Here is a 14,510-nt window from a genome sequence, read left to right as displayed (position 1 = left end):
GCCAGGCAATGTGCAAGACTCTGGAAATAAGATTATGAATTAGGCCATCACTGCCCCTGCCTTCGTAGAATTCTTAATGTAGTAGGGGAGACAGACATTAATCAAGCAATCAAAATGCAGAGTCTAGTGGTAGGATACAGGACCTAAAGGATCTTGTTGGGGCACATAGGAAGAATACCCAGTTCTGTCCAATGGGTCAGGATAGGCTTCTCAGAGATATTACTATTTAAACTGAAGACTATGAGTGCAGAATTAGCAGCCAGGTGAGCAGGGGAAGGAGAGGACGAGTTTTCCCAGCAGAGTTGTGGGACGTGTGGAAGCCCAGAAGAGTCAGGGAGCGAATGGCAAAGAAATGAAAGGAATTTGACTGAGGCATTGAATGTTTCTACCATAAGCTGTGTAACTAGCTAATGGTAACTTTAATTAGATAATAGGGAAGTAGGTTTAAAGAACATTGCTACAGTAATAATATATGCTCAGGTATGTTCAACTCTTAGAAAGCAAGAAGACTTTAACATTTTAACATTGAGATAATATTCTACATAGCTTTCACTATATTTGTAGTATATATTTATTTTTCATTTGGGTTGTGTTCTTTTTACCTCTTAAGCAAGGTGATGAGAATACTAGTAGTGCTTTATATTCTTAATTAAACATCGGCTTATTTTCTTAGCCACGTCTAAAACTGAAAATGACCAGTGCCCAAGAATATGTCTAACCAAAGACATGCAAGACTCCTATATTACAAATTCTAAAACTACAAAAACATTGTTTAGAAAAATTAAAGCAGACTTAAGTAAAGGGAAGGAAATACCATATTTATAGATTAGACAATTCCATTTTGTTAAGATATCAGTACTCTCCAAATTGTTCTATAGATTAAATGCAACACAAATCCCAATCCTAACAGGAAATTCACAGGATGACAATAAATTTATATAGAAATACAAAGGACTTAGAATAGCCAAAGTGGTCTTAAAAAAGAAGAATAAAGCAGAAGTACATACATTTCTAGATATTAAGACTTATTATAAAGTTGCAGCAATTAAGACAGTGCAGCATTGACCAACAAATAATCAACCAATGGAACAGACTAGATCATGAACACACACACACACACACACACACACACACACACACACACATGTATGTAAGTTCACCTGGTTTATACCCTAAGCATTACTGCAATTTATTGGAGGAAATAATGATTTTTTTAATAAATGATGCTGGGTCAGTTGCATATTCATATGGAAAACAACCTGACCCCTACTTCATATCATACGTAAAAATTAATGAGAGATAGACCATAGACTTAAAGTCCAAAGGTAAACAATAAATCTTTCAGAACAAAACAGGCAAATATATGAATGATCTTGGGACAGGCAAAGAGTTCTTAAACAAGCCATGAAAAGCACTAACCATAAAAGAAAATAATAAAATGTACCTTATCAAAATTAAGAAAGTCTGTTCATTAAAAGACACCATTGAGAAAAGTTAAACTATAGAGTGGAAAAAGATATTTGCAATACGTATATCTAACAAGTAACTTTTATCCAGAACACCTAAAGAAGTTCCACAGTTCCAAAAGGAAAATATTGACCACCTAATTAAAATGGGCAAAACATCTGAATAGGCACTGACAAAAGAAGCTATCAAAATTACCAGTACAGATATTCAAAGGTACTTAACATTATTAATCACCAGGAAAATGGAAATTAACACCCAATAAATGGCTAAAATTAGACAGACTGACAATCACAAATGTTAGTGAGGATATGAACAACTGGAGTTACCGTACATTGCTGGTGGGAGCATAAACTGATGGAACTGCTTTGGAAAACTCTTTGGCATTACCTACTAAAATTAATATACTTCTGGACCTATACCTGAGGAAAATGATTGCTCATATAAGCCACGTGTACAAGAATGTTCATAGCAATGTGATTCATCATAGCCCCAAAGTGAAAACAAACCAAATATCTATCAACAGACGTAGGGATAAATTAATTGTGGTATTGTTCATTCAACGGGATATTATACAGCAAAGAAAGTAACTATTACTACATAGCAAAATATGGTTGAATCTCATGAGCATGATATAGAAAGAAACCAGACATCTCAGAGTCTGTAGTATATGATTTCATTTATATGAAGGTCAAAATCAGGCAAGTGTAATCCATGGTAGTAGACATCAGAATACTCAGAATATTGGTTCTGCTTTTGAGGAGATATTGACTGGAGTGGAACACAGAGGAGTCTATTGGAGTACTAAAAATGTACTATATATTTATCTGGGTGGTTGTTATGTGCTTATATACATATTTTAACATTTATGGAGCTAACTTTAATTTACTTTAATATAAGCTATATCTCAATTAAATAGTGAAAAAAACTGAAAACAAGTAGTTTGAAGAGAGAAAGGGAAGGATAGAGGCATAGAGCATATAAAAAAGAAAGCACAGACTAAAATGACTTTTAGTGACAATTATTTTGAAGCACTTTAGAAAGGAAAGCACCATTATGAGAGATGTCTTTTGTTTACATATCCAACTTTCTAATTTCTTCACCATTTCAAGCATATATCTTCCAGCCCTAAATATCAAGAGATCTCTTCTATAGAAAAATATAAAAAATGACTTTCTCCCTTTTCAAGGAATATATAATTATCGCTTAGAAGCTAGTTTGGGGAACTTGGGCTGAGAGCATTAGAAATTCACCAAAAAGTCATCTAGGATTTCTCAGCTCTAATGATAAAACATCAAAGAATTTTCCAGCAGTTTTACTGTTTTCATATTTATCCCACCATACTAACCCCATCCCAGGCCCCCCATAATTTCTGTACAATATTTCTTGAAAAATTAAGTGGCATTAAAATGAAGTTTTGGACACTTTAGTAATCACCTGATTATTACTGAGGACATTCTTTGTTGCTGATCAAAGTAGTAATGGAAAGAAATTTCTGGATAGCTGACAATCACCTATGGCATCATTAGACTTTAACCTACTTCCAACACTGTATCTAGTATCTTGTCATTAATCTAGCCTCTTCCTACAGCCATCCTGTATGAGGTAGAATAGTCTAGGCTAGGCTATGGTACAAAAAGATACTCAAAATTCCATAATTCCATGGTTTAAACCAATAGTTTTGTTTTGTTTTGTTTTGTTTGTTTTTGCTCACCAAAGAGTCGTGGGTGGTATCCAAGTTGTTCGAATGGCTCTAAAAGAAGTAATTTAGAAATCTAGGCTGACAACACCTTTTTAATCCTTAAATCAGTCTCCTAGTATTTCCTAGATGTGGATGCCCCAGTCGTCCCAAAAGGAAACAGAGCATGCAGGAGCATGTGTAGAAAGTCTTTATGGGCCAACCCTGGACATGGTGCATATTACATGTGCTCACATTCCACTGGAGAGAACTTTGTCCATGGATATACCCATTTTCAGGGAAAATATAGAAAGGCCAATGGGTTTTGATGGATAGCTAGCAGCCTCAACCACAAGAGCATTTGCTTATCATACTGAAAATCTAAAATATTCTCAGGCCTATAATGACAAAAGGAATTAACACTGACAAACCTTTAATGAATGGGATGTGTACGAAGAACACAAACCCAAGTTTTCCAAAATAATTGAACTATAACAAATTGGAATGAGGTGATTTCCAGCAGAAGGAGCGAAGAGATACTACAGAAATATATGGAATCTCAACATAGAAAATATCTCAAATCTTTAGACTAATGAGAATTTGAAGGAGCTGGACCAGTTTCCTTCTTGGCATACAATTACTGTGGCAGTGTCTTCTAAAAACACAGACAAAAACAAAACAAACAAACAAAAAAACAAAAAGCCACACCAAGTGACAGAATGTCAATCATCAGACTATAAAAGTAGAGGCTACAGACCTAAAGCAAGTTATAGTGTATATTACTGTGTAACAGGTTAAAAATTATTTATTCGACTAGCATTTTTAGCTCTTTCTATCAGTACCAAATCAAGATATAGCATTTTTAGCTCTTTCTATCAGTACCAAATCAAGGTAACGAAATCAAGATATAGTTCCTGTCACAAGCTCCCTGGAGAATATAAAACAAGATAATCAGTTAAAATGACAGTGATCATGCAGTGCAATAAGTGTCATATGAAATAATAGAGGTGTATCATAAGGTACTATAGAGGCCCAAATGAGGTGCATATGAAGTCAGACTTTAGGATTGGAGTGTGCTCTTAGAAGAAGTGGCACAAGCTGAATTCAGAAAGGCTAACGAAGGAGAAAAATTATGACATCACTGAGAGAAAAGAATGAGTTGGAAGATTTGCTGGAGAAAAAAATGAGAGCGAGAAGGAGGACAAAGACGAAAGTAGAGAAGTGGGCCAGGGTCAGATCATGAAGGGTGTGCGTGCAGGGTAGAGTCTGGATTTATGCTCAGTATTCTGAGGAACCAGTGAAGGTGGTGTTCATTCATCAGTGTTTTAGGATACTCCTCAAGGGCAGCAACATGGATCCATAAAGGAAAAGGCCTGATCTTTCTCCCCATTCACTCTACTCAGGACCCACCAGCAGGTGAATAACCACAAGCCCTCAAACAAGATAATTTTCAGCAAATCCATTCGCCTGTTAATTTATGAATTGATTTGTTTGTGAGTACGATCACTAAAGGAATGACCATTAACGTGCATAATAAAAATATGCTGTAATATAAAGTAAAAGCAGGTTTAGCTTGGGCAGCCAAGAGACACAAGCAAATTCTCCAGCCTTTCACATGGCATATAGACATGAATAAATGATTAAAAACAGAATAATTAAAAAAAAAAAAGGAATAATGATAGATTTTAAAAACATGATAAAATACAAGAAATACCAATGGGATAAAATGGCAGTATTGTAGCCTTTTACTGTCTTCTGAAATGTACGTTTCTCAGATTAGAGAGAAATTGATAAAACTTGTGCCCTGGGCTCAGTCTTGTGACCTGAGTTAATATTTCCACTAATGACCTCAAAGAGGAAGTGAACCCAGTCAGTTAAATTTTCTGATGACAGAATTGCTTTATGTTAAAAACAGAAAAAATAATTTATCAGCTAAGCAAACATTAAAAGTGTTGGGACAGTGTGATCGCTAGCTAAAGTAATCTTACGTATATCTGCATATTATAAACTACATGATTGTGAATAATTTTAACTATTTATTTCAACTTGCCAAGAGCTCGAGAATAGAAGACCTTTTCTTCTTTGATTCTACATGAATGGATGTATTATTGCATAGTGAGTACTGGTTTGTATTTTAAAACAAGAAGCCAGAATCACAAATTTAACATATCAGAGTATTTTTATGTAATGCGAGTTGACAAGGTGACAAGGAAAAAGAGTAGTAAACGAAGTGCTACTACTATCCCCATTTGGGGAAATATGCAGTTAATCTTGCTAGTTTGAGATTTGCTACAATTGGGAAAGCAAATTGATTTAGTGAAAATAAGTGTGGACTTTCACATCCTGCCCCTCCCTTGCCAGTCAAATTAGTTTTGGCAAGGTACCTAATGGTTCTGAAACCCAGTTTCCTCTTCTGTGTAATAGAAACAAAAGTATGGTGCAGGGTGTTGTGAGAATCAACTGAGAGTATTTGCACGTCTGTATAACACCTAATTGGTAAGTGGTGGTATAGTGGTGAGGAAGAGGGTCAGTGTCTGGGAAAGTCTAATAGTAATTCAGCAAACAGAGTGTGCTGTGCACTCTTGAAGAGCAGTATAACCTGGTGGGAAAGCAAGGCCTGATTGTTCACTCATTCTGGTAGTCTCTTTATTCACTGAATGTGTTTACATACCTGTTACCTGGAGGCACATAGCCTTAGCCTTGTAAAATTGAATAGCTTCTTCACTCAAGAACCTTATAATCCAGAGGGTACCTGTGCATACATGGGGGCAGGTAGCACTTACCATAGTTTTGTGTCAGAAGGGTGTTTGCAAAGTGCATTGACTGCAGAGAAGACAAAGTTGCTCACTCAGCTGAGGAGCATTACAAAAAAGGTTCTTGGAAGAGAAAACCTTTGAGTGGAAACCTAAAAGGTGTGTAAGAGTTACCATGTGGACAACAAGAGGAGGGCTTTCCAGACAGAGGAAATGTGCAAAAGCACGGAGGTGGGTTTGACATGATGTCGCTGGAGAATGGCAGCTCAGTATGCCCAGAGCATATGGTGCCTGAGAGGTGATGTGGGTGAGGAGGTGGATGGGCTAGAGGAAGGCAGGCAGGCAAGCAGGCAAGGTATGGGTGCGGAGTTTGTATTACAAAAGGAGATAATATCCAAGCCTCCTGGCCTTTCTACTGTCTGGCTGTTTGGTTTTAAGCAAATCATTTTGTACCTAAGTTTTTTCTTCTATAAAATTGTAACAGTTGTTAAACAATGCCCTCCTTAAATGTTCATTCCTCCTTCCTCTCCTGGTCCAACTTGGAACACGTGATTAGGTGAAATAAACAGAGGAGAGTTAAAAACCTCTTCCTGGAAACGAGAGAGTATACTAAATCATTCTTCTCCTGAATCATCATTGAGAGAATTATTTGATTAAGGTATCTATCCAGTACAATATTTTATACATTACACAAGTTGGTGTACTCCACTCTCTGAGGTGACTTTTGCCCTCGTGATCAGAATATGTTATAAACCTGAACTTTTGAAGAGCAGAGCAGGGAAGAAATTTGGACTTTTTTCATTAGCATCTGAATGAAGTTTGCCTGCCATGTTCCTATAAATGAGTTGAGATTATGTCAGGGACATGTGTGCCTTATCTTGAAGACACAGGTGGATCCAACACCCTAGTCTTGATAAACAGTTTGAATTAATAAAGGGGATACTAGCTGAAAGATTCAAGTTTATCTACAAATTCAGTAATAGAGCTGAAAACCCTTATAATTATCACTGCTTATTTATTTTGCTGAACTGTTAAAAGTTCAAAATGCATTTTAGGAGAAAATGAAATATAATGACAACCACATCTTCCTTGTTTTGGGCAAATACTAATTATTAACCATTATAGCTGCAGTACTAAATAGGTACAGATTTCTTCCCTATTTTTTCTCTCTGTTTGCTTTATTTCTTTGTTTGACTTCAAATTCCCTCTTCTTCAAATCAACCTATCCCTCCCCCTCCTTCAGTTAGATCAAAAGTCGGCCTGGCCAATCCATTCCTTTCCCCTCCCCAGTTTGCCCACCACACCCTACCCCATTCCTTCAGCCTCTCACCCCTGCGCCACCTGTTTCATTGGTTATGGGACCCAAGAGTTGATTCCTTCTCCATTTTGTCTTCCGGATCGTGGAAGCGCTTTCTCCAATGCCACGCCCACTTCCTTCTATCAGTGGAATATGCATCGCTCTCCGGCCTTGTTCTAAAATCGCTCTCACTCTTATTTTTCAGTATCACTCTTCCATCATTTTTTTAAATTAAATTTATTGGGGTGACATTGGCTAATAAAATCATATAGGTTTCAATTGTACAGTTCAATAATACATCATCTATATATTGCATGTGCATTCACCACTCAAAGTTAAATTTTCTTCTGTCCCCATATATTTGCCCCTCTTTATCTACCTCTCCCTCCCCCCTTTTTCTCTGGTAACCACAAAACTATTGTCTGTGTCTATGAGTTTTTGTTTGTCTTCTCCATTTGTTGCTTTCAATTTTATATCCGACATATGAGTGAAATCATACGGTTCTCTACTTTTTCTGTCTGACTTATTTTGCTTAGCATGATTATTTCTAGGTCCATCCATTTTGTCTTAAGTGGCAATATTTCATCTTTTCTTATGGCTGAGTAATATTCCACTGTATATGTACCACATCTTTATCAAAAGACACTTTGGTTGTTTCCATGTCTTGGCCACCATGAATAAGGCTGCAGTGAACATCGAGGTGCATATATCTTTACAGATAAATGTTTTCAAATTTGAGGGGGAGATATTCAGAAGAGGGATTACTGGGTCCTATGGTAATTCTGCCCTTAATCTTTCTTTTGAGGAACCTCCATATTGTTTTCCGAAGTGGCTGTACCAATTTACATTCCCATCAGCAGTGTATGAGGGTTCTTTTTCCCCTCAACCTCTTCAGCATTTATTACTTGTCTTGTTGATAATAGCCATTCTTACAGGTGTGAGGGTCTCTCTTAGTATTTAGATGTAACTCTCATGCTAGAATAATGCTGCTAAGAGTGGTAGTGTTTGTTTCCTGCACTATGGAGTGTAAGTTGTTTCTCATTTTCTTGCCATTTTATGGGAAAAATCTCAAACCAGTGTACAAGGGGGGTGGAGGATGGATGTGAAAACTTTTCATGCACACTTAAATATCATTCAATTCCAATGGATGAGATTCATTTAAAAAAAAACTTGAAGGAAAAAAATGGACATATAAGTGAATTTTCTATAGAAACATATTATTAAAACTATTCATATTGTCGCATGTTGATTTTCATAATATAGAACTTTTTAAATCACCCATTCAGTCAGATTAAGAGTGCCATTTTATCTATTTGTTCATAAATTTACATTTTAATAAGGCACGTAAAACAGATGGGAAAAGAAGCATAGAACTAAAAAGAATGACCACTGTTCCTTGAACAAGCCAAGAACAATGCAGCCTCAGAGCCTTTGCACGTACCATTCTTTCTGCTCAGAGTGCTCTTTCCCCTCATATCTGCATGGTTTGTTTCCTCACTTCCTCCAGGTTTCTGTTCCAAGATCCCCATCTCAGGAAGCTTTTACCAGGCTATTCCATTTAAAACAGAATCCTCTACCACCGCTCCCTAGCCCTACTCTTGTACCTTTCCTATGCTGCTTTATTTTCACATTCTAACAAACCACAGATTAACTTCTGTTGTTTATTACCCAGTTTCACCCACTAGAACGTAACCGTCATGAAAGCAGAGACTTGGCTTTATTCTCTGCTCTCCTCAGTACCTAGAACTATAGGTGCTCAATAATCTTCCTTGGGAGGAAAGAAGGGATTTAAGAAGGAAGAATGATGCCAGGGTAGCTAAAACTTGGAATGACTTAAGTTTTATGAAACATACTAACAACAAAACTGTTGTGAGTATGCAGCCAGATGGGACCAGATGGTCTAATGTATTATGTATTCCTTCTTCATTAATACATTTTAATGGTTCAATAATGAGTTACTTTTTCTCATTAACTACCAGGTTATCCTGAAATACAGTACAGTTTGATAGCAAGGACAGGATAAATGTGTGATTCTTTGTCAGAATATTGAGTTGGTTCACTGGCATTCTCTGCAGGTGCCTGGGGAGTTTTTTTGTTTTGTTTTGTTTTGTTTGGTAAATTTGTTCATTTCCTTGTTTTTAAGTATCAATATAACTCATAGATTTGGATATATTAGATTGGCTTTTATCGTTGCCAATATTACTTTATTGATCCTCAAATTGTCTCATCTTTGATAGTGAGAACATCTTCAGGTTGACTCCTGAGTCCTTTGGACATGACCCCGGTAGTGGTCTTTTTTGCTTTCTTGTACAACAAAATATTTCAGAATCATCTTATATATTTCCTGCCCTAGCGCTGGAATCAGCCATTTTTGACAAGAAACTCTGGTTCCTTTGAGAGAGACATGGTAGTTAGAGGCCATGATCTTGATGCTGGGGGTGCTCATTGCTTCTGAATTAGCCATTATTTTAGACCTTTACTGTGGATAGAGCTAGAAAATACATTTTGGGATGATTTAATCTTAATAATTAAAGCAAAACTATTGTACTTTCATCTCTTATTGTACTTTCATCTCTACTAAGGGAAGTGGTATTAAAACTGGAAAGGATAAAAAAGAAACTCTAAAGGAACACTTGAACCTCAATCTATGGAAGGGGCTAATGCGTGTTAGTTGTATTTAAATACACTTAGTCACGGAACTTAGATGAATTATGTCCCATATATCCAAGCACAGAAATATTGCCAGCAAACTTTGAGAAATCAGAGATGCCAGAAATAACATAAACAAATACTGTCCTATTTTCAAAGAGAATTTTTAAAACTTAAAAATTTAATGGAGACTGCTGAGCCCCCATCCGTCCACCACCACCCACTCCAGACACAAAACACCCAGTCATTAGTAAAAAGGAGCTAGTGCAGAAGGCTAAACTGGCTGAGCAGGCTGAACGACATGATGACATGGCAGTCTGCACGAAGTCTGTAACTGAGCAAGGAGCTGGATTACCCGATAAGGAGAGGAATCTTCTCTCAACTGCTTATAAAAATGTTGTAGGAGCATGTACGCAGGTCATCTTGGAGGGTCGTCTCAAATATTGAGCAAAAGATGAAGGTGCTGAGAAAAAACAGTGGATGGCTCAAGAATACGGAGGGAAAATTGAAACCAAGGGAAGAGATATTGGCAGTGAGGTACCATCTCTCTTGGGAAATGTTCTTGACTTGTAACACTTCACAAGCAGAGAGCAAAGCCTTCTATTTGGAAATGAAAGGAGACGAGACTACTACCGTTACTTGGCTAGGGTTGCTGTTGGTGATGACAAGAAAGGGACTGTGGCTCAGTCACAACACTCATTACCAAGAAGCTTTTGAAATCAGCAAAAAGGAAATGCAACCAACACATCCTATCAGATTGGGTCTGGCCCTTACCTACTCTGTGTTCTATGATGAGAGTCTGAACTCCCCGGAGAAAGCCTGCTCTCTTGCAAAGACAGCTTTTGATGAAGTCATTGCTGAACTTGATGCATTAAGTGAAGAGTCATACAAAGACAGCACACTGATAATGCAATTACTGAGAGATTACATGACATTGTGGACATTACATACCCAAAGAGATGAAGCTGAAGCAGGAGTAGAAGGAGAAAATCAACCAGCCTTCCAACTTTTGTCTGCCTCATTCTAAAATTTACGCAGTAGACCATTTGTCATCCATGCTGCCCCACAAATAGTTTTTTGTTTACGATTTACGACATGTTTATGTTACTTCTATTTGAATTTCTGTATTTCTCATGTGGTATTTATGTTTAATATTAGGGAAGTGGAGTCAATTAACATTTAGAGAGTAATCTGTTTCATCTTGAGGTGGCCAATATGGGGATGTGGAATTTTATATAAGTTACAAATGTTTGGCATAGTCCTTCTGGTACATTGTGGCTTCACAAGGGCCAGTGTTAAAACTGCTTCCATGTCTAAGTGGAGAGAACTGCCTACATATTGGTTTGTCCTGGTGGGGAATAAAAGGGATAATTGGTTCCAGTCACAGGTGTAGTTATTGTGGGTACTTTAACATTTGGAGCACTTACGAGGCTGAAGTAGAAATGGACATCCCATGGATCGCACATGCTGAACCATGTGTTTGTCTGTGGAATACTCGATCTCAGTGTGCACACTTTGACTACAGCTGCAGAAGTATTCCTTTAGTTGTGACCCAATTTACTCTGGATGAGGGCAGAAACGATTCACATTCCATTATATGTAAAGTTACTGCTGTTTGCTTTCATTATTTTTGCTACACTCATTTTATTTGCATTTAAATGTTTTAGGCAACCTAAGAACAAAAGTACAAGTAAAGATACAGTAAAATGAATTGCTTGATATCCATTACATCATGTATATCCAGCACAGCAGTAAAACCAAAAAGCCATATTTTAACTTTTTTTTTTTTTTTTGCTTTTGTGATTTTTTTTGATACTTAGGTAACGTGCATGTGCTGTAAAAATAGTTAACGGGGAAATAACTTGAGATGATGGCAAGCTTTGTGTAATGTCTTATAAAATTTTCATGAACAATCTAAGCATAATTGTTAAGAACACATATATTAAGTTCATGTAAGTGGAATAAAAGTTTTATAAATGGACTTTTCAGCTACTTTCGCTCCAGCTTTTCATGTAAGTTAGTCTTGGTTCTGAAACTTCTAAAAGAAGTTATACATTTTTGAAAATTTATTCCTTATTCCCTCTTGGCAGCTAATGGGCTTTTACCAAGTTTAAATACAAAGTTTATCATTACAAAATACTATAAATATAACCACTACTGTTCCCAACCACATCCCATATTCCCCCTTACCCCCTTGAAAAAAAAAAAAAAAGATGTTTTGTTTTGTTTTTCTTTTTTTGGGGGGGTGGGGGGGATTGATTAGAAAAAAAGTAATGTTAGTATATGGCATTTTCTAACTTCGGAAGCTATAATGTTCTTGGCCCATCATGACATTGGGTAGCATTAACTGTAAGTTGTGTGCTTCCAAATCATTTTTGTTTTTTTAAGAATTTCCCAATACTCTTTCAGCCTGCCTTCAACTTCGATCCTTTATTCTGTTTGTCAAGTGCACAGGATTACCTTTTCTGCCTTCTGTCCTGTCACCAGCCATTCCTACTTGTTGGCCATGTACATGGAAGAAAGGCCACATGATCTTCCTGGTTCCACTCAATGTCTAAGGATACCCTGCTTCCTTTGCTTGCATCCCACAAACTATTTCCCTCATCCTATTTACTGCAGCAAATATCCTTAGTTGGTGAGCTTGTGTTATTTCCCTTTAAACCCTACCTATCCTGACTGACCAGTCTCATTGTCTACCTTTAAAATCCTTTTCCTCTCTTCTTTAAATAATGATGGAGCTAAATTATACCCAAAGCTCACCCTACAGACTATTTCCTTCGTACCTTGCAGAAAACACCAAACAAGAATACCATTTTCAAAGAGGTATGTATTTTTTTTTCTCTTGAGGAGCTTACATTCTAAAAAAAGAAAAAAATACAGTGAAAAAAAAATACAATGTTTTCTTGTATATTCTTTTGTGCCCAGTACACTGTAAATTCTCAATAAATATTGATGATGGGAGGCAGTGAATCTTGATGATGAGGATGAGACACCAAAATCCTGTTTTGTTCCTTGTTTATTATGACTTCAGATTAATTGGGAAATATCAGCCCTTAGAGACAATTATCCCAAATACTACATTCAAATAAAAGTGTGATGCAGGGAAAAAATTTAATATAGTAAACTACACTTTGATTCATAATCAAATCTAGAACTGATTACTATATAGGTGGTTAGTAAGGAACTTAGAAAAATTAGAATTATTTTGAAGCAGAATGGATTCATTTTAACACCAGACTAACCCCATTTCCTCATACTGATAATATTTTGTAAGTCATATTGTTCTCTGTTGAAAAATATAGAGAAAAGTGAGTTAGAGATTGGATTTTTTAAAAAGAGCAAGACTGAGCTGGATCTAGTCTCAAGACTCACTTTAAATATGAAGACACAGATATATTAAGAATAAAAGGATAAATTAATATGTAGCCTGAAAACCCTAATCAAAAGGAGTCTAAAGCAGCTATGTTAATACTAGACAAAACAGACTTTGGAACATGAACTATTTCCAGATATAAATATAATTTGACTAAATGTAGTTATCTGAGGAATAGAGGTTATTAAAATCATTCAGTGTAATTCGCTATGTGAGTAGACCAAAAACAAACCATATAATCATCTCAGTGGATCCAGAAAAAGCATTTGATAAAATCCAATATCTACTCCTGATAAAAATTCTCAGCAAACTAGAAGAGAATGTCTTCAATCTGATAATAGGCATATATGAAAAAAAGACAGCTAACATCATACTTAACCATGAAAGACTAAACATTTCTCCTGTACAATCAGGAACAAAGCAAGTATGTTTTCTCACACCAACTTTTAGTCAATGTTATCCTTGCCAGTATAATAAGGTAAGAAAAGTAAATAAAAACATACAACTTAGAAAGAAAGAAGTAAAGCTGTCTGTATTCTTAGGTAACATGATATATGTACATAGCTCTATCTGCATAGATAGGAGGGAGGGAGAGAGGGAGAAAGGTAGGGAGAGAAAGAAAGAGGAAATCCTAAGAAATTCAAAAAGAAACTTTAAAACTAATTGAATTTAACAAGGTCACAGGATACAAGATCAGGTTACAAAAATTAATCTTATTTCTAGTTATCAACAATTATAATTTGACATGTAAACAAATTACAGTTACAATAGCATCAAAAATATAAAGTGCTTTGCAATAAAATGAGCAAAACATGCACGACACCTGTGCGTGAACATCTACAAAACAAAACGCTGAGAGAATTTTAAAAACCCAGTAAGTGGAAAGAGATACTATGTGCACTGGTCTGAAGATACTGTTAAAGTGTCAATTCCCAGGAAATCTGTGGCTTCAGTGCAATCCTAATCAATATCTTGAGGACATTTTTGAAGAAATTGACAATATGGCCCTGAGATATGTGTAGAAACATGAAGAACCTGGAATAACCAAAACAATTTCAAAAAAGAAAAAAATATATAGGACTTATACTACCTGACTTAGAAATTCATTATAAAGCTACAGTAATCAAGATGCTGTGGTATTGGTCTAAGGATAGACATTTAGGTCAAAATAATAGAATAGAAAGTCCAGAAATCGACTCACACATATAATGACTTGATTTTTGCCAAAAGTGCCAAGGAAATACAATGGCAATTGGATAGTTTTTCAACAAATGGTGCTGGAACAATTGGATAGCC

General features: G+C 36.2%; 1 protein-coding gene and 1 pseudogene across 1 annotated transcript in view; both read left to right on the top strand.

Annotated features, from left to right (window-relative positions):
- The window catches only part of LOC102878230, a 28,650-nt pseudogene extending 17,782 nt beyond the window's left edge, over positions 1-10,868 (top strand).
- Positions 1-14,510, top strand: part of ICA1 (islet cell autoantigen 1) — a 132,923-nt gene that overhangs the window by 71,418 nt on the left and 46,995 nt on the right. The window lies entirely within an intron of this gene.

The sequence above is a fragment of the Pteropus alecto genome, unplaced genomic scaffold, assembly GCF_000325575.1.
Source record: "Pteropus alecto unplaced genomic scaffold, ASM32557v1 scaffold21, whole genome shotgun sequence".
In the NCBI taxonomy this organism is placed as follows: domain Eukaryota; kingdom Metazoa; phylum Chordata; class Mammalia; order Chiroptera; family Pteropodidae; genus Pteropus; species Pteropus alecto.
Note: the sequence above shows the minus strand (reverse complement) of the source record. Positions and strands in the feature narration are given on the sequence as shown.